Below are 19753 nucleotides of genomic sequence, written 5' to 3'. Positions count from 1 at the left end.
AATTCCTGGGAACTTATTTGCATATTCCATCCTTTCCAGATAAACTGTTTACATAATGTCCGTCCTGCTGCTGCATGCATTGTAGCCTCCTCTGGTAGCTGTTGGATGAAGGCTCAATGTCTTTCCCCCATCTTGTGGTCATTCTTGGATGAAGCCAGTAGTCTTCATTGTGTCCTTCCAGCCTTTGCCCTAGTTCAGAGCGTTCCCCTTATCTTGCATACTTCTGAAATTCCTTTTCATGTTTGTCCCCCTTTCCATTGTTCTCTCATTGGTCCCTTTTTTGCTGATGGGAAATAACTTTCATTTTGGGATAGCTCACAGTAGCGCTTCCTTGGGTTAACAAAAAGTTAAGCTAATCAAGTGCATTCTCTTGAGGTTACAAAAGCTGCACTAAGTGATGCTATTAATCTTCTAAGTCCTGCATCCTCTAACTCGTTACTTCACTGCAAACTATTCAGATACAATGCATTTATTACACTGAATAGCAGTGGGAAGGGAGAAAATAGATTTATTTATTTATTTATTTATTTATTTATTTTAATACTGAGCTTGTTAAAATCAGAATAATTGTTTTCTCTTATGAAAGGGTTCTCCTTCCACAGCTCATGTGAATTAGACATTTTTTGTGTTTTGTTGTTGTTGTCACGGTTTTATGATTTTTGGTCACTGGTATTCCACATCACGTAGAGCACTGGGAGTTAAAGTGTTAAGGCTCCAGTTCCAGGTACCTGCCTGGAGGAGAACTACATTTTCCAGAGGACTTCACAGTCAGAGAAAAGATATAACTCCTGGCAAGGTCACTTGATAGGGTTTTTCGTCTTGGTGCTCTTCTTGTTCACTTCGCCTCACTGGTGCCCGTCCTGACTGCGCACACTGCTTCAGTATCAGTGTAAGGCCTTCAGCTTTTTGGACAGTCTCACTCTCATTATATTTGATTTATTAGCTTCAGTTCTAATTATACTGTATTATAGTGTGTAATCTTGCATTCCAATACCATATTTAGTAAATTAGTCTGTTTCTCCTCAGGTCGTTGCCGTTTAATTATTTTGGGGTCCCCTATTTCCCTTTTCTGGAGGTGTGGATTTTGCAAAGTCCATCTGCCCCACTTGTCATGGAACTGGGTCTGTAAACCCTAGACAGTTCTCCATTGCTACACAGATGTCCTTAAAGTTGTATACTTTAACTCAAGTTCTTTATCAGAGGGTGATTAGGACATAAAATAGATGTGGATAATGGCTATGTTTTAAACTATAGAAATATTAAGATTTGGAAAAGGGTGATAAGTTCTGAAAGATTTCATTTTCATTTAATAACAGTCATAGTGTACAGGAATTCAACCAGATGTTAAGAGATTCCATGTGATTTTATAGTATTCTAAACCATAGCATAAATAAGTTTTATGAGGTCATTATTTTCAAGCCTAGTGGTACAGATGTGTTGTTACAGTAAGTACACAACTCCAGATTCTTTAGTTTGTTTCCTATCATGTTATTCATGCTTTTGAACCACATGTGCAGATGTGCCATTGTTCTCATTACCGAAGCGTGAGAATAACCTTCTTTTCTAGTGTATTTCTTCACACACTACAAGTAAAATATTACCTCAAGTCTGCTAGTCAGAAATTGCAGTGGAGAAATGTGAAGGTCTTAAGCCTTACAATGGCAATAGAACAGAATATTTGAAAGTCTGAGTGCCTAAGAGCCTCCTTGGCTTAAGATTAGTTCTCATGTGATACTTAATGTTAATTAATTATATAAATATGTATCCAATGAAATTGGATTACTCATCTTTTTTTTTTTTTTTTTTTTTTTTAAATTAGAGCCTTTGAATATTCATTATATATATATATATATAATGAATATTATATATATTATGAATTATGAATATAATGAATATATTTTTTTTTCACTTGTGGGGAGGGAAGTAAAACCCAATATCATAGTATTTTGAAGATGTATTTATTTCTTTTTTTTTTTTTAATTGAATAAAATTCTGCTCAATTTTGGTGTTAACATCAACCATTTCATCATTAGGAGACATTCTTCAAACCCCCAATGTACACCACATGTAAATGCTGGAAGAAATGAAGGAATGGGACTAGCTTTGAAATAAAAAAATGAGATTCAAAGGGCCAGTTTTGCTGTTCCTGTTGTGAATAAAAGATAGGCACACAAGTTACTACTTGTAAAAATAACATACATACCTTTCTTAGTCTCACTGTGGCAGCCACACTGATTTTAAAGGGTGCTAAAACAAGCAAAGGAGTCTGTTATGTCTTTTGTTTATTATAGATCTTCTGGTAAGTGTTAGTCTGAATTCTTTCATAAGATTATAAAATCAGTAAAATCAGTGTGAGCCAGAATTCCATGCATACTCTGAAAGGCTTGTCTTTAAGGTGAAAACAAAGCAATAACAAAACCAGACAGGTATGAAGTCCAACTTTTGTCTGACAGTGATCCCTTGGAGTGGAACTGCCTCTGTTGTGGAATGGTATGCAATTAAAAAAAAAAAAAAAAAAAAAAAAAGTTACTTGCTTATTTCTCCTATGCCAATTAGCCATGCTGAACATGCAGAGCTGGTGGAAACTGGACTATGCTAAACACTGGATAATAACTCACTAAGCTACTTTACTTGCCCCCTTTCACAACAAAGTTTTTGGGAATGTGATTTGATTATGGGAATACAAGATGGACTGACAGAGTGAAAAGTAGGCCTAGAAGCTATATCAGAGCATGTAATAAGCTATTTAATCTTGAAAGGTAACTATTATAAATGGAGAAAGTACAATATATCAGACTGACAGATCTGAAGAACCTCCTACAAATTTTCACATTTCAGTAAAATATCAAATTCCGCTAAAGTAAATGTTGTGAAAGTTTTCTTCTGTTGAAGCATTTAATCCTTTCATTATTTATCATTTTACATTTCTCCCACATTATAGAAATTAAGAAATAATTGCCAAATTTACGATCTATATATACAAATTTAGCAACCCTGAAAAACTCCAGGATTATTTATTGAGATAAGGTTAAATGTTATTGGCATTTTATTTATTTATTTATTTGTAGATGTTCAATTTCTTTTATAGGTGACCAGTATGGCAAGCCAGATAAATGCTGTCAGCACTCGTGAGGGACAGGATGCCACCCAGACAGGGCAAAACAGTGGGCCCAGGCAAACCTCAAGAGGTTCAACAAATGCAAGGGCAAGGTCATGGTAAACTTAATTATTTAGTGAATGGAAGGATACAGTACAGCCCTGATAGAAAAGACTTGGTGCTGGTGGATGGCAAGTTTGACATGAGCCAGCAATGGACTCTTGCAGACCAGAAAGTTAGCTGTATCCTGGGCTGCATCAAAAGAAGCATAGACAGCAGGTTAGGAGAGATGATCCTGCCCCTCTGCTCTATGCTGTTGAAACTTCATCTGGAAAACTGTGTCCAGATGTCAAGTCCTCAGTGTGGAAAGACTTGGATCTGTTGGAACATGTCCATAGGAGGGCCACAAAAATTATCCTAGGGATGAAACACCTTCCATAAGTGGACAGGCTGGGAAAACTGGGAATGTTCAGCCTGGAAAAGGCTTCTGGAAAGATCTTTCAGTATCTCAAGTGTGTGTGTGTAGAGGAGGGGGAATGGGGGGGAGGGGGGAGGGAGGAAGAGAGGAAGAGAGGGAGTAAGACTTTAGCAGGGTCTGTTGTGATAGGATAAGGGGGAAATTGTTTCAGACTAAAAGAGAAATAGATTGGATATAAGGAAGAGGTCTTCTGCAATAAAGGTGTTGAGACACTGGAACAGGTTGCCCAGAAATGTGGTGGATGCCTCATTTCTGAAGATATTCAAGGTCACTCTTGACCAGGTTCTGAGCAAGTTGATCTATTCATAGATCTGTTCATAGCAGGTGATTTGGACTAGCTGACACTGTAAATTGATTTCCAACTCAAATGATTCTATGAGGATTCTATACAATAACAAACAATTAGAGTCTATGAAAAACAATTTTACTAACATTTACAAAAGGTTTTATTAGTTTGAACAGCTAATAATAGAATATAATACAGATAGAATAAAGTATTTTATGTAGTAGCTCAAAGTGCTTCCTCTTGTAATTCAAGAGAATACTTTTGTGAAACAGGTTCTTTCAGCTTTCAGGGTGAAGATATTTATTTCAGGGTAAAATCATTTGTTTTGTGAAATGTAAAGCCATCCTGGATTAGTTTGCTTAGCAGTTTTGTTATTATGACCAGTGGGCTTCTGCAGTAACAGTTTTGTCCCCTTGAATACATTCAAGAAAAGTGTTGTCCTGAGAGCTGGTTGGATGACCTTACTGGATTATTATTTTGAACTAGGCAAGAGGAAACCTTAGAGCTGCCATTGCCAATTAAATGTTTGAGGTAGATATGCCACTGTTATTTATTTGGTAGAAAGGAGAGGTGTGAATTTAAGAGAAAGCAATGTTCAAATCCCTTCAAACAAAATCAAAGCCTTCAACATTTCAGATGCAGCCAATGTTAGATTTGAAGCACAGCTATAACTAATCCCATGAAAGCACAAGAATACTCATGGAATCTGTAACAATCTTTCAGACCACTACTTCTATAAATTGACAGCACTGGAGCTGTCAATGTATAGTGATGCAGCAAAAGAAGGTACAAACATGAAAGAAGGCAGAGTCAGGAGAAGTTGAAATGCTCATACAATATTGCTCTAATTTGTTGAATGAAGCCACTGTATTTATACTAAATTAAGAAGAAAAAAAATAGTGGAAAATTAAAAATTACTGTCATATTAATTGTAGCACTCAATGCTATCTATATTAAGAATGAAAATATGCTTGATTTCCATATCTTTCATATTGTGTATATAATGTTTGGATCATTACTACAAAAATTGCAACTGCTTCACTTCCTGAAATATACACAATATCAAGATAAATGCAGTTTCAGTTATTTTTATGGACTGTATACATGCATGAAATGAATGCTACAGACATAGATGCCAAAGAGGTGAAACATTTCACTGAGCATGAAAGAACTGCTGAAATGATACCTTTGGAAGAAAAAAAAAAAAATAAATAAAAGAGAGAGAGAGAAAAATGAAGGGCAAGACACAAGAAACAAAGCAAATCAAAACAGAAGTATAAAAACAGTGGCAGCAACCTTGTGATGTAAGGCTGATAGCACTGAGATGTCACTCAAAGGTAAATACTGGAAATACAGAACTTAAGTTTTAAAGGACTGCACAGTTAATTAATTCATGAATTAAATGCTAGACATTTTAATCTGGTCTACAGTGGTTATACTTGAACCATCTGGGATCTCCTTAAGGTTTTCAGCATGACAACAAACAAATACAAATGATTAGATGAATTTCTTTTTTATTTCTGATTAAAACTACATTCTGTCTTCCTTCTTTATTTCCTTCCTTATTTTTGGCAAGGTCTTTGACACTATTCCTATGAGATCCTCATAGGAAAGCTGAAGGATGAGCAGATGGCGAGACAGATCAAAAACTTGCTAAATGATCAAACCTGGAGGGCAGTGGTCGGTGGTGCAGAGTCTAGTAACTCAGATGTCAATAATAGGTCCACACCTGTTTAATCAGAATCACAGAATCACAGAATCACAGAATTATCAAGGTTGGAAAAGACCTAAAAGATCATCCAGGCCAACTAGTACCTCTCTAATAATAAAATAGAGATAGCTATGCTTTGATGTTAGGGTTATCCTTTGTCATCATTCAGTACACTATTACAAATGTAACTTAATTTTATGGATCAGTTCATCTCAAACTGTATCACAGAAGAAAAACATGAGAATTTCCCACAGGAACATTATAGGATCATATAGATTCTATGGGAATATAAACCTAAGAACAGCTGATAGGACCATAACTGAGCAGGACAGTCATTCTCAGGGATGAGAATCTTGACTGATGAGAATCAGACTGGAATGAGCAGTCCTTGAGAGTAGCCCTGCAGAGAAAGACCTGGTAGATGAAAAACTGAACATGAGACAGCAGTGTGCTCTTGCAGCTTGGAAAGCAAATGGTACCCTGAGCTCAATCAGAAGAGGGGTGGCCAGCATGGACAGAGAGGTGATTGTACTTCTCTGCTCTGTCCTCGTGAGGCCCCATCTGCAGTACTGTGTCCAGATCTGGAGCCTGCAATACAAGAAAGACAGAGAGCTGATGGAGAGGGTCCAGAAGAGGGCCACAAAGATGATCAGAGGGCTGGAGTACCTCCCCTACAAATACAGGTTGAGGGAACTGGGCTTGTTCAGCCTGGAGAAAAGAAGGCTGTGGGGAGATTTAATTGCAGCCTTTCAGTACCTAAAGGGAGCCTATAAACAGGAGGGGAGTCAACTCTTTTAAAGGGTAGATAACAAGAGGACAAGGGGAAAAGGTTTCAAGTTGAAGGATGGATGATTTAGGTTGGATGTTATGGGGAAGTTTTTTACTATGGTAATGGTGAGGTGTTGAAACAGGCTGCCCAGAAAGGTTGTGGATACCCCGACCCTGGAGATGTTCAGGGCCATGTTGGGTGGAGCCCTGGGCAGCTGGCCATGTGGAAGTTGGTAGCCCTGCCTGTGGCAGAGGGATTGGAGATTCATTATACTTGAGGTCTCTTCCAACCCTGCCATTCTGTGTGTGATTCTATGTAATAGAAATCTTTTGTTATACCAACTGAGACATAAATTTTCTATTTGTTTTGTCAAATTTTCAGTATAAAGAATTCCTTCAAATTTTGTCTACTATTTTCTCAGTGTTCTGGCCCTCACAAATTCTTTACTCTTACCCATGATTGCCTGAAATAAATAGATCCCAAACATTTTTTTATGCAGTTATTCCTTCACTGCAGTCCATTACATTGTATTGTTCACATTTCTTATCCTTGAATCCCACAGTATTGAATATTATTTCCACAGGTGTAAAATTAAAAATAAAGGTGTTGTTATGACTGATTCACAAAGAAATTCAGGATATATTTCAGAGTCATTCAAACCAGGAGAACAAATGAGGGGGCAGAATCTGGAGCTGAACATACATGGTCTAGATGGATAATTGATCTAAGTGTGTACTGAGATTTGATTTGTTCTTATGCATATCTAGAAAAGGAAAAAATATTTTCCTCTGTCAAAGGTAGAATCATCTTTATAGAAAAGAAGTGCTTATAGTGCTATTCTGTGAACTTTCATATAAACGAGCAACACAGGTCAAATTCTACAACACGTAACATTGTGATTTAATAAAGTTGTAAGGATTCTTATTATGACATATTTTTTTCAGATCACATTTTTATGGGGAAGATGAAATTATCCTTTCTCATTTTATGAGCTGAGTGTGAAGGTAAGACACGGCAAGGCTAAACGTTCATTATTTCACTGCAGTTAAAAGCTAGGGAGTTTGATGTGATGCTAAAGACAATGCATTATTTTATTACATTTTATGACATTAGCCTGTATGCAAAAGGGAAAAAAAAGCAATATAGAAGCTTCTCTCAGGAAAAAAAAAAAAAAAAAAAAAAAAAAAAAAAAAAAAAAAAAAAAAGTCAAAACACAAGGCAGACAAGAAAAACTTTATGAGAGAAATGATTGCTGAAAAGTTTTGCACACTCAGTGTGTGTTATTTATTTGTTTGTTTGTTTGCTTAGTTTTGTGTATTTGGGGAAAAGGAGGCAATGATTTTTTATTTTGTTCTATTTTCTAAGCAATGTTTAGAAAAAAAATATAACTGCTACAAAAAGGATTTAACTACTTAAACCTGATTGATTTTGGTTTTAACAAGAAATAGACTAGATGATCTTAAAGTCCTTTCTAATTTTGTTTTTAATAATTCTGTCTCAGGGAGGTTTTTTGTTGTTGTTGTTGTTGTTTTGTTTGTTTGTTTGTTTTGCTTGATTTGAGAGTATGTTTGAAAAATGCTTTTGGGTTTAGTTTTATTATTGTGATTTTATTTATTTATTTATTTGTTTAATAGCTGTTTCTTGTTCTAGTTTAGATGAAATATTCTTTCCCCACCTCAGTATCAGATCCTTGGCTCAGCTGATCTCAGCATTATGTCTTTCATTTGTTTCTGTAAGACTGCCTGAATAGCAGTTTGAGTCATAAAATGTTTTTTGGTTCTGTGCATTTACTTTCTTGGAGGGCACATATGACGGATTAGAATGCTCAAAATCTTATAAGTGTTTATAGTTTTCACTATATAATTTATTTTTTTTTTCTCTACAAACTGCCTTTAAGCCAATATCTGTGTCAATCTCCTGTCAAAGCCATTGCACATTTAAGTGGGAAAATAAATGGGAAAATAAGTAAGTTGTACTGTGTATGGTTTAAGAATAGCTCAGCTAAAGGCAAAGTGCTTCCTGTTCCTCTAGTTGGTTAGGGTGAAAAAAAAAAAAAAAAAAAAAAAAGAGTCGATATTACTTTTTACATTTCCTTTCATTTTACTACAACTGTGGAAAAACAGACTTAATTCTGCAGCTAATCACAGAAACCTTGTACTTTTTTTGACTGTGTAATTCAAACGTTTTCTTCTTTTTTCACATGTAACTGATTTCCTTTATTCTGAAGAAAGCCTCTTCATGCAGTTGCTGCTCTGCACTGTTCAAGAACACCAGATTTATCAACAACAGTAACTTGCTGTATGCTTGAAATTCATTCCTGACACAGGGTGAAATGAATATTCTTATTCCAATGGGCAGTGCAGAACTGCAGCATTCTGTGTATTATCACCAGTTCTTACTCAGCAAAAATGCACTGTAGTTAAATTGAGTGGGAATTTCCAAAGTGTAAATCGAAGGATTTAACCTCAGTGGAAACTGACGTCAAAAGTGTGCTCTTCACTATATCTTCTTTACTACAGTTTCATTTTCCCTAATAGATAGAGCACTGTATCAGCTCTGGCTCCATTCCAGTATGGCAATTCTTATATTTCTGTATACAAAACTATAAACTCCAGTGAAAAAAAAAAAAAAACTCTGTTCCATGCAGAGAGCATCATTTTAAAACTGAATAAGTAGGAGAAGACAATGCTGTGTGGTGTGTGGTTCTTTTTTTTTTTTTTTTCTTTAAATGTTTTATGGTTTTGTTTGTCTGTTTGTTTGTTTTTGATTTACTGATTAAATAGAAGATAAATAATTTTAATGTAAGTGCTTAAGACAGTGTCACTAGTGCAATCATAAAATATACAGCAGTGGTACCAGTGAAAAATTATTATTTACAGTTATTGCGTTAATTTTAACCTCAAATATCTCTGTGCACTAATTTAAAAGCATACAGGAAGTCATATAGTTCACAGAGCGTTTTTTGCTGCATAAGTTGCATTGGAGCTGGAATCTGCATTTAGAAGTTTATTTATTTATTTATTTATTTTGTAGAGCAGTCATCATTATTCCACTTCACTGAATTAATTCAGTATGCACCCAACAAGAGAAATAACCTTCCCACTGCTAATCTACATAATCTTATAAAATATTAAATTGTAGTCCTCAAAGTTGTGCAAGATAAGGGATGTTGTTCAAACCTGAGTCTTACTACACACTGTATTTCTTGATTGGAACAAATTTGTCTCACTTTCTGAATCTTAAAATGTTTTCTTAAACGCACTTGTAAATCTTTGCTGGAGGCAATCCACTGCATAATTTGCCTATCTGAAAAGGAAAAACAAAAATAACAAAAACTAAAAAAAAAAAAATCCAGTGATAAAAATACCAATAACAAATCCTTTTTTTTTTTTTTTTTTTTTTTTTTTTTCCCCCTTGTATGGTACTATTTTATACCATATTGATCTACAGGCTAGTGATATTAGAAGTCCCTTCTAGAAAATATCTCTAAGACAGTGTGGTTAGAAGTACATCTATGATCGCAGACATATTGCAGTCTGTTAAACGTTTTGAAATAAATCACCAGAGAATACTTAGCATGACTTACAAACATCTTAGTATTGAATAGATAAGGCTATTCAAACCCTCTAGTGTCACCTCCAGGGACAAGCCTGAGAAATTTTGATTAGATTCAGAATACTTTAGCTTTTATTTTGACAAACTGATGCTAACAAAAATGTGAAAATGAAGCTTTGTTGACAAAGTAGGCAGCAACAGTATTTTTCATAGCAAAGAAAGCATTGCTTCCTTACTATAACTAAAAGAACAAGGAATAAATTGTATGTAAGGTAAATTTGTAGCCGCTAAAAATTTCCAAGAAAATTAATATCATAGTCTGTTCATTTTCACTTGTTCTCAGAAAGACTTTTTACATTAGTTAGACTTTCTGAGGTTTATGTATTTTGTATCAGCCTTGAATGAAAACATGAACGTACCTCTACTAGGACAGAGAACATCATAAGGAAACTAAGTAAAGACTGGTAAACATTTATTTTATTTTATTTTATTTTTTAATTCATATTACTTTAAGGTCTGCTAGCACATCTATTTTTTTGTTTGCTTGTTCTCCATTGTTTGTTTGTTTTTTTTTTGTTTTCCTCCTAAGTCAATAACTAACTTTTCTCCCAAAGAACACCCACCAGTGACATTAAAAAAAATATATTATTATTTTCTGATACAGTTCTCTCCCCTCCATACTTGATATTCCAGTATCCAAATCCTTGCATACATTTGATGAAGAGAAATTTTTAAGCATACAAACTAAATCTAAGTCAGATATGTGATTTTAATCATGCATGGGATTTTATTTTTTTTTTTTAATTTTTCCTCTATTAGTTGCCTCCATCACGACAGAAGAATTTGACTACTGCTTTATAAAATGAGTGAAAATGTTTTTCATCAGTTTTTTTGTAACTGTATATTTCTGTATACATGTGAACAGGAATCTATTCTATGACAAGGCCAGGAAGACATCTGAGGATCCAGTGAACACGCAATACATATGCCTTTGTATTTGCCCTTTTTTCTTAAGGTAAAATTTTCAAAAAAATATACCCATTTGTTGTGAATTCAAGAACAATTAATACAGTGACAGAGAATTTCTAGTTTCTTCCCAAGGAGGCAAATTTAGAAAAAGCATCTTGTAGTTAGTTACAGAAATCATATTTCAAGTAGCATCATTTAAAATACATCTCTACCATCTGTTTGTCAAACTGGAAAAATTCTGAGTTATCATACGTGAAATACGACATACTGATGAAATGTGTCTGTAATAAAAATATTATTTTCTATATTAACTTAAAAATGAATACTTTTTAGTCATATACCTTAAGTTTCCATCATTGATTGGACATTACTGTACCTTTAAAATGTAAACAGGGTCTTTATTTATATACAAATTGAATGCAATACTCTTTTAGAACATGGGAAGATAGGTTCTAAGAAAGGTTACAGCAGGATACCTAATAAGAATAAATGTTCAGTCAAACGAAGTCTGAAAATTTCACAAGCAGATTCATTACTTCAAGGGCAATTTTAGAAGGTTTTAAAGAATTTTCACACGTACAAAAATGAACCAACCAACCAACCAAACTTCCCAAAGTAGCTTGCTTTTTCCAGAAATTAATTTATTTGAACATGTTATTATTTTTTTCTTTTTTTCTCAGAAATCTTCAATTTGTGTCACTAATTACATCTGTGTGTTCTGATTTCAACATGCAATATCCACTTCTATAATGGAATTATGAGCCACAAGATTTGCTGATTTCCTTAAAGCCCTAATACTTGCATACACAGAAATACATTTTTCAAGAAACACATTTCTTGTCCCATTGTGTAGGAAAAAAATATATTAAAAAAAAAATTAAAAAATCAGTGTTTAACCAGTCTAGATTCATAATCTCCCAAAAGAAGAGCTTATGAAAGTCACTCAAAATCATGTATTTTTTGCCTTTTTATTTAAGGGAATGAAGTAGACTATAAACTCTTCCTAGAACTCAATATTATTTATTCTCAAAAATTTAGCTATTTTTTATTTATACTATTTTTTTTTTTTTTTTTTACAGTTTGAACTGTTTTTTAAATAATTATTACTGTAATCCCCATAGTTCTTTGGTATGAGAAAGACAGTTTACAAGTCACTTATTCGGCAAACTCCTATATTCCGTTGCATATACACATATATGCATTACTGTAGAACATTAGATCTTTTAATTGCATCATCTATATTAGGGCAAATTTGCTTATATTTAGTGTTGAAAAACAATTAATCATTTCATTCATATCTTTGTCTGCCTATGCAGTCTGAAAGTTTTAATTCTTATAGTATGCCTTATAGTAAATGGACTTGATTGAAGTTCTTGGTATTAGGCTTATTTCTTTCATACAGCAATAGCTTAGTAGCAACAGCTTATTTCTCTGTAACCAAATGAAGAAAGTTCTTAAAATACTATTTCATTATCCCCCTAAAAAGGCTCAGTTCCAACTATGTTTTTTAAAGAGATGACTTTGACTGCATTTCATTCTGACTTAGATCTCGCTACAATTTAAATATACTGACCTTGAAAACAACTATAATTCATTAAGTTAAATAAGTTAAATTGACTCTGGGTAGGACAATAACGACTAAATTACTGACAGGGTAAAGCAACAAGTTTTTTTCTTTATTTTGATTTTGAATCTGCATTCTAAAATACTCACAAGGTAATTACAGACTTTCTTTATTTTTTTATGCATGAAATTACAGAATAGAAAAACCCAGTACTGCTGCAGCACCTTAACTGTTTTTCTTTTCCACACTGGAATTCTTTACTTGACTGGCATATTCATTTAAGAAAGAGCTGATTGTTTCCCATAGTATATACTCTTCCAATCTGAGAATTCTGTTGCAAATAAAAAAGTCTCTTAAAACAAACAAACGAACAAAAAACCATGCAATTTTAGTAAGCTTTGCAGGGACTTGTAGTAAAATTAATATGAACATTACTCCCTCTAGTGACTGCTTTCAAGGACTCCAAAAACATACTTTTTTTTCCCAGGATTAATGGCAAAACCATCTGCAGGTGTGTTTTGTGCCTGTGAACTTCACAGGACAGGAAACTTTTATATTTTGTGCAGCACATATAAAATACACAAAGTAATAAAGCATTCTGGAAATTCTTATAATGTACAAAACAAGGATTTTTGTTTCAAACTTTTTTTTTTTTTATTCCCCCCACTATTGCTTTTAATTTTCTAGCCAAAATTTTATTTCTCTTTTCACAGAATATCTGCCAGTTCACAGCAAGTTCGAAAGAGCCTTGAAACAGTATCTAAAAAGTGTGTTGGCAGGAGACTTAACAATTGTTAAATAATGCTTACAGTCTAGTTAAAGTATATATATATATATTATTATTTAAGAGTTATAAATATGTCAAAGTAAACAAACAAACAAATGATGAGCTGGCTCAGGAAAATCAGTAGTTAATATAACTGTTCTGTAAGGAGTCATTAGCTAATGCAAGGTTCTCCACCATCCATACAAAAAATGGCAGAATATTCAGAAATCTAGAGTGAATATTATCATTCATTTCATGCTTAAAACATTGTATATATTTAGCAGTATTCACTTAGATAGAGGTTTGTCTCATTTATAGATACCTTCACTACTACTTTTCCGAAAGAGTGCTTGGGCACTAGGAAGATGGTGCCCAGGATGGCGGTGGAGTCACCGACCCTGGAGGTGTTCAAGGAACATTCAGACATTGTATTGAGGGACATGGTTTAGTGAGAACTATTGATGATATGTGGATGGTTGGACTGAATGATCTTGTAGGTCTTTTCCAGCCTTGGTGATTCTGTGATTCTATGATTCACTGTTGACACCTACATTTAAAAGATGGACTTAAACTCCCATTATAGTCATTCCACTGAAATGGTCTATATAACAAAAACTGCCCTCCAACACACTTTAGACATCTTAACAGTAAGAGGAATCGTCATAGGGTTCCTACATCATGTGACTGACTAAAAAAATGACTAGGTTAGCTATCTTATATGTAATTGTTTATGTTAAGAACATCTAAAATTTGAACAGATTAGATTTGTTTTAAATCTGTGTTTTCATGATAAATCTGTACCCAAATTTTTTTAATATGCCATGTATATTCTTATCAATTGTTATCAAATTAGATCAAATCTAATAAAATTATATTAGAAAAGGTAAGGTTTCAATCTTCAATACTGTCAACCATATATTAGAAAGTACAGTTAGAAGACAATATATTACCATTGCAAAGATAATGTAATTTGTTTAGATATTGGATTAGTATTCACTGATGATGTAAGAAATGATATAAAACTGGAAACAATATTTTTCCAAATAATATATTTTGATATATTTTCCAGAAAGCAAAGAAATACAACATGAATTTTTAATTTGTTGTATAATAATAATTAAAAAACAAAATCAAACAACAACAACAAAACAACAACAACAAAAAAAAACCTCAAAGGTCATTAACTCCATTCTAGTTTAAACTTGTTTATAAAAACAGAAGCTCAATTTTTAAATGATCAGCAGACAAATTGCCATCATTGCTCTGAGTCAAATATTGTTTCAAAAACTCATGCATCTGAAAAAAAAAAAAAAGATAAAAATTATAAATGATTTATTTTTAATGTATGATTATTCTAAAAAAAAACCACAAAAAGACATCTAAGTCCTTTCTAAACTCTGTATGCATATAATGTTTGCTTTTCCTGTTTCTTAAAGATCTGAGAAACAAATTTTAAAAGTTTATTTTACATTTTGTATAATTTTAATAAAATTATTTTATTCACCTTATGACTTTCATGACCTCAGCAGTCTGTTAGTTCTATGATTATTTGAATCCCTTCATTCAGAAAGATCTTGATAGAAACTTTTTGGATATTTCTCATTGTTTAAAAAATAACCATTAAAAAGCCTTGTTAAAATCCTTTGATTGTGTTGTGTGACAAACCAAATCATAAAATAACACCAAGGATAGAAAAGGTCACATTTATTTCCTGTTCATAGAATCACAGAATCATAGAACCAGCAAGGCTGGAAAAGACCTCTACAATCAACCAGTCCAACTATACAGCTATCATCAATATTTCCCACTAAATCATGTTCCTCAACATAACATCTAATTGTTGGGACTGTAACTCCACTACCTCCTTGGGAAGCCTGTTCAAATGCCTGACCAGTCTCTCTAAGAAATATTTCCTAACCTGAATCACCCCTGGCATGGCTTGAGGCCATTCCCTCCAGTTCTGTTGCTGGTTACAGGGGAGAAGAGGTCAACCACAGCTCACTACAACCTCCCTTCAGGTGGGTAGAGAGAGCGATAAGGTCTCCCCTGAGCCTCCTCCAGATGGAACAATCCCAGATCCCTTAGCTGCTCCTCATGAGGCTTTGTTGCCCTACTCCAGGGCCTCAGTGTCTTTCTTGTCACTTCTCTGCTCCTGCTCTAATTCACTCCCTGTATATTCTAACAACTTCTTTGTACTCTCCTCGAGTTGCATGTCCCTTCTTCCACAGTAGGAAGATTCTGTTTTTCTCCTGGAGCCTCAGGAAAATCTCCCTTTTCATCCATGATGGTCTTCCTCCCTATCAGCTCATCTGGTGGCTCAGGGCTACAGCCTGCTCCTGAGCATTTAAGACTTCCTTCTTGAGGAGCCGCCAGCCTTCCTGGACCCCGTTACCCTTAAGGACACAATCCCAAGAGGCTCTTTCTTTTTTGCACTGCATTTTATAACCTCAAAAATATTTTAGTTTTTCATCCTCATTTAATATTTTTTTTACATTCAAACTGTCCATGAATATCTATGAAATTAAGGTAACTTTTATATCCTTTCAGCAAGAACATTTCAAGTAGCTGTTATGCAACTCAATACTACGTTAACGGTTCTTAACTTAATCATTTTTGCTATTTCTTATTTTCTTCATTTCCGAAATGTTTCCAAACCTTTCCAAAATCTTTGTTGAAGAAACAGTAATTCAACAATTAATCCTTAAATTACATGGTGAAACTACATGCTGTCTCCAGGCAGAATAAAGAATTTGTGGTGACCACTATACACAATGGTATTACTCAAATGCTTTTCATTTTATTTGCTCTTGTATTCTTCCATGCCTCTAAATCTACTTTTGCTATGTTGTTTATGGATTTACTGTTATCACAGTGATATGTAATGTGTGACTAACTGTCTCTTTCTATTGGTTATGACTCTTTTACTAATATATGCTTAAAAGCACTTCCAAACTTTACTAGCATTGCATAAAAGCCTAAGTTTGTGTGATAATTTAAACTTGGAGATCTTTGGCTTTCCCATTCCTTAGGTAATTTGTCTGAATTTTCTCTACAAATGGGCCACTTGAAGCATTAGCATTTGTACTTAAGATGATTCCAAGTACTTTGCAGTTCTACCCACTCCTGACAATCCTTACACCTGTGTCTCCGTGCAGAAGAGAAATTTTAATACATGTCAGATTATCTTACAAAACAGACACAGTAAACAGGAAAACTGGGCTAAGTTAATCTCTACCACAGTAACTCAGAAAATATCCAAGAGTGTATTTTCATACAGGCTTTGTTCTTTATAGTAGTATCTAGATAAATCCTTACACAAATACGCAGTGATCCTTCCAAGAGAATAAGATTTTCTGTAAGTCTAAGTAATGATGAATTTGGTTTACTTTAGACTGACAAAGAACTCTTCTGTAAAATATAGCTTACATGCATTAACAGAAAAAAGTATATAGGAGGAAAAAGTGAACTTTTTTTCAAACAAAAAATCTGCAATGTTAAAAAATCACCTGCTGTGTGTTCTAATATTACTGTGGGACCAGATTTCCTTGCATACCATTTATGCTATGTTATGACATGCAATGATATTATGGATTTAGAAGTTACTAATAAGCAGATTAATTCAGACTTAAAAGCTTGGAAAATACAACCATGCTTGTCTGAGATACATACCTAAACCCAAGGAAAAATCAGTCTGTTTCAGTCCACAGCTGACACAGAATAATCAAATTTTATTTTGCAAAAATGTTCTTCTCAATTAACTAGAATTATCAAATTGCGCAGGCTTGGGTGTGATAAAGATGTTAAGATCTGAAATAATGTAATCTTATGCAGAGGAGTCTTAGCATTTCATCTGGCAAGATGGATCCAGATTTTCTTAACAGATGTTACTCAATTATTTCCTACTTTTAATCTTAGAGAAAAGAAAGAAAAGTTAAATTCACCTTACAACTGAAACTGTAATTACACATGCACACATATCCAAAATAGTATGAACGTAAATGCCTTTTTAAGAAGGAACACTGAAAATAAAGGAAAATATTCACTAGGGAGAACGCTAAGAGAATAATCCATAAGAGAAAAATTCACAATATTTTAGAAGTACAAAAATGAACTTCTCAGTCTCAGGACTGCGAATTAAGTTAACACTGTTTGCTGTTTTCTTTTTGTCATTTGGTGGATATGCTACAAGACCAACTATACTTCAGAATAAAATTATGTATAAGAACAATTCTAAAACAACTCGAATTACAAAGTTATGTTGGGTAACTGCATAAATGCAAATGAAAATAAATACTTCTTCAGAAACCACATATTCATAGAATCATAGAATCACAGAATCATAGAATGGCCTGGGTTGAAAAGGATGTCAGATATCATCTAGTTTCAACCTCCTGCCATGGGCAGGGTTGCCGACCAATAGACCAAGCTGCCCAGAGCCACATCCAGCCTTGCCTTTCATTCCTCCAGGGATGAGGCATCTGCAGTCTCTCTGGAGAATTTGTTCTAGTGCCTGTATTGTAGGTGCCTATTTGCTTTCACTACTCAGTGAAGTCTTGAGGGACGAGCTTAGATGATATCTGCATTGTATTATCATTGTAGAAAATAATATTTAGAAAAATGTTTTTTATACTCATTCTTACAAAATGTGTATGAGCTTGTAGACCTGCCCTGTTTCTGTCCCATGCTCACTTAAACATTATTAGACAAAGATATAATATAAATATTGCTCATAGAAAAGCAGTCTTTTCATAGACAATATTTCTTCATCTCAGATGTAGTTGAAAAATTATATTTTAAAAAGCAGGAAAATGAAATTAATTCATTTAGATTTTAAAAGTTAACATTACACTCCAGTTTACTATAAACATTTACAAAGAACAGCAAACAGCTAGAGTATTTATAGTTAAATTGTCACTGTCAGAATAGTATTTTATTGAACTTTTATCTAGTTCTGTGTTTTGCTTCTCTGCATCGTCCTATGAAACTTAAAAAAAAAAAAAAAAAAAAAAAAAAAAAGGAATGAGTCACCTTGCTTCATGAAGTGTCTTTTCTGATGCTATCAGTCACTGTACTGTGTTAAGCAAGTTGATTTTACGAGCTGGAAGAAACCCATGGCTCATAAACTCCACAGAGGTGAGTGAGTTATGGCAGTCTTTCAAATACATTAATGAAATTCCTAAAACATCAGTATGGTACATTAGTCTTCCTAACATTTAGCTTTTAAAAGCACACAGATCGATGATAAGCTGTCTCATATGCCAATTGTTTAGCTTCCTTAAAATGGCATCAGATTTTAAAGATATTTTTTCCCTTTTTATTGGTATACATTGAACTAAACCTAAAATTTAAGAAATTTTAAAGGTTGATACATCTACTCAGTGTAGCTAAACCTAACATAATCTCCACATGTTATTTATATAAAGATCTTAATTTTCCTTATATCTAAGAGGTATAGTGTTCTAGCATATATCTTGAATCTATCTGAATATACTTCTCATTTCTATACATTTCTACACTTGTAAAAGTCTAATGAATTATCATGTTAAACACTGTTACACTTATATGATCAAAAGGCAAAACAGGTTTTTAAGAATAGAAGAAAGACATTTTTTTCAGGTTGTAACACACTACATTTTAAATTAAAATAAACTGCAATTCTAATCTGAAAATATCAAAGTAAAATTTGGTGCTTTAAAAATAATATTTATAATGCGAACATATTTCTGTGGAATAAACATTGGTTAAATCAATAAATGATGACTAAGAAATGGTTTAACACTTTCATTTGAATTTTGGTAAATTGATTAAAAAAAGAAAAAAAAAAGAATTATCTTTCAAAATCGGTGAATCAGCTACTTGATAATGAAGAAAATGTTCTCTATAATAACTGGAACATAGATCATGCTGTTCTGCAGCTTGCAAAAGAAAAATATTTCTCAGTTTGATTTGCATTTCTTCTTTGCTTTGTTCTTTTTTGTGGTTATTTGTTCTGAGTAGAACAAAGACAATGACAACAACAAAAAATAGATTCCTTAGAACAAAGAGAGAAACGTGCTATTTCTTGAGGGTATAACAGAAGGGTATATGCAAATCTTCCACATTTCTCTCTAGATCCTTTGATTTAAACTTTTGTCAGTTGTTTTAAAATGATAAGCATGAAAAATGTTATTAGAATTCTGGAGCTATACATTAGTAGTTTTAAAAAATGACCAGAGGACAGATTTGAAACAGTAGCTATTCATGCAAAATTGTTTGATACATCCTTGTGGGAGACTAAGCTTAGGAGGTGTGGGACAGATGAGTTGACAGTGAGGTGGATTTGAGTGTCTGACTGGCAGAGCTCAACATGTTGTGATCAGTGGCGTAGAGGCTAGTTGGAACCCTGTAGTCAGTAATGTTCTACAGGGGTTGGTACTGGGTCCACTCATGTTCGAAATCTTCATCAATGATCTGGATGAAAAGCTAGAATAGAATGTACCTTCAGTAAGTTTGTTGTTGATATGAAACTGGAGGGAGTGGCTGACACACCAGACAGCTGTGTCCACTTCTGGACTCCCC

This window comes from Excalfactoria chinensis, chromosome 1 (genome assembly GCF_039878825.1).
Source record: "Excalfactoria chinensis isolate bCotChi1 chromosome 1, bCotChi1.hap2, whole genome shotgun sequence".
In the NCBI taxonomy this organism is placed as follows: domain Eukaryota; kingdom Metazoa; phylum Chordata; class Aves; order Galliformes; family Phasianidae; genus Excalfactoria; species Excalfactoria chinensis.
Note: the sequence above shows the minus strand (reverse complement) of the source record.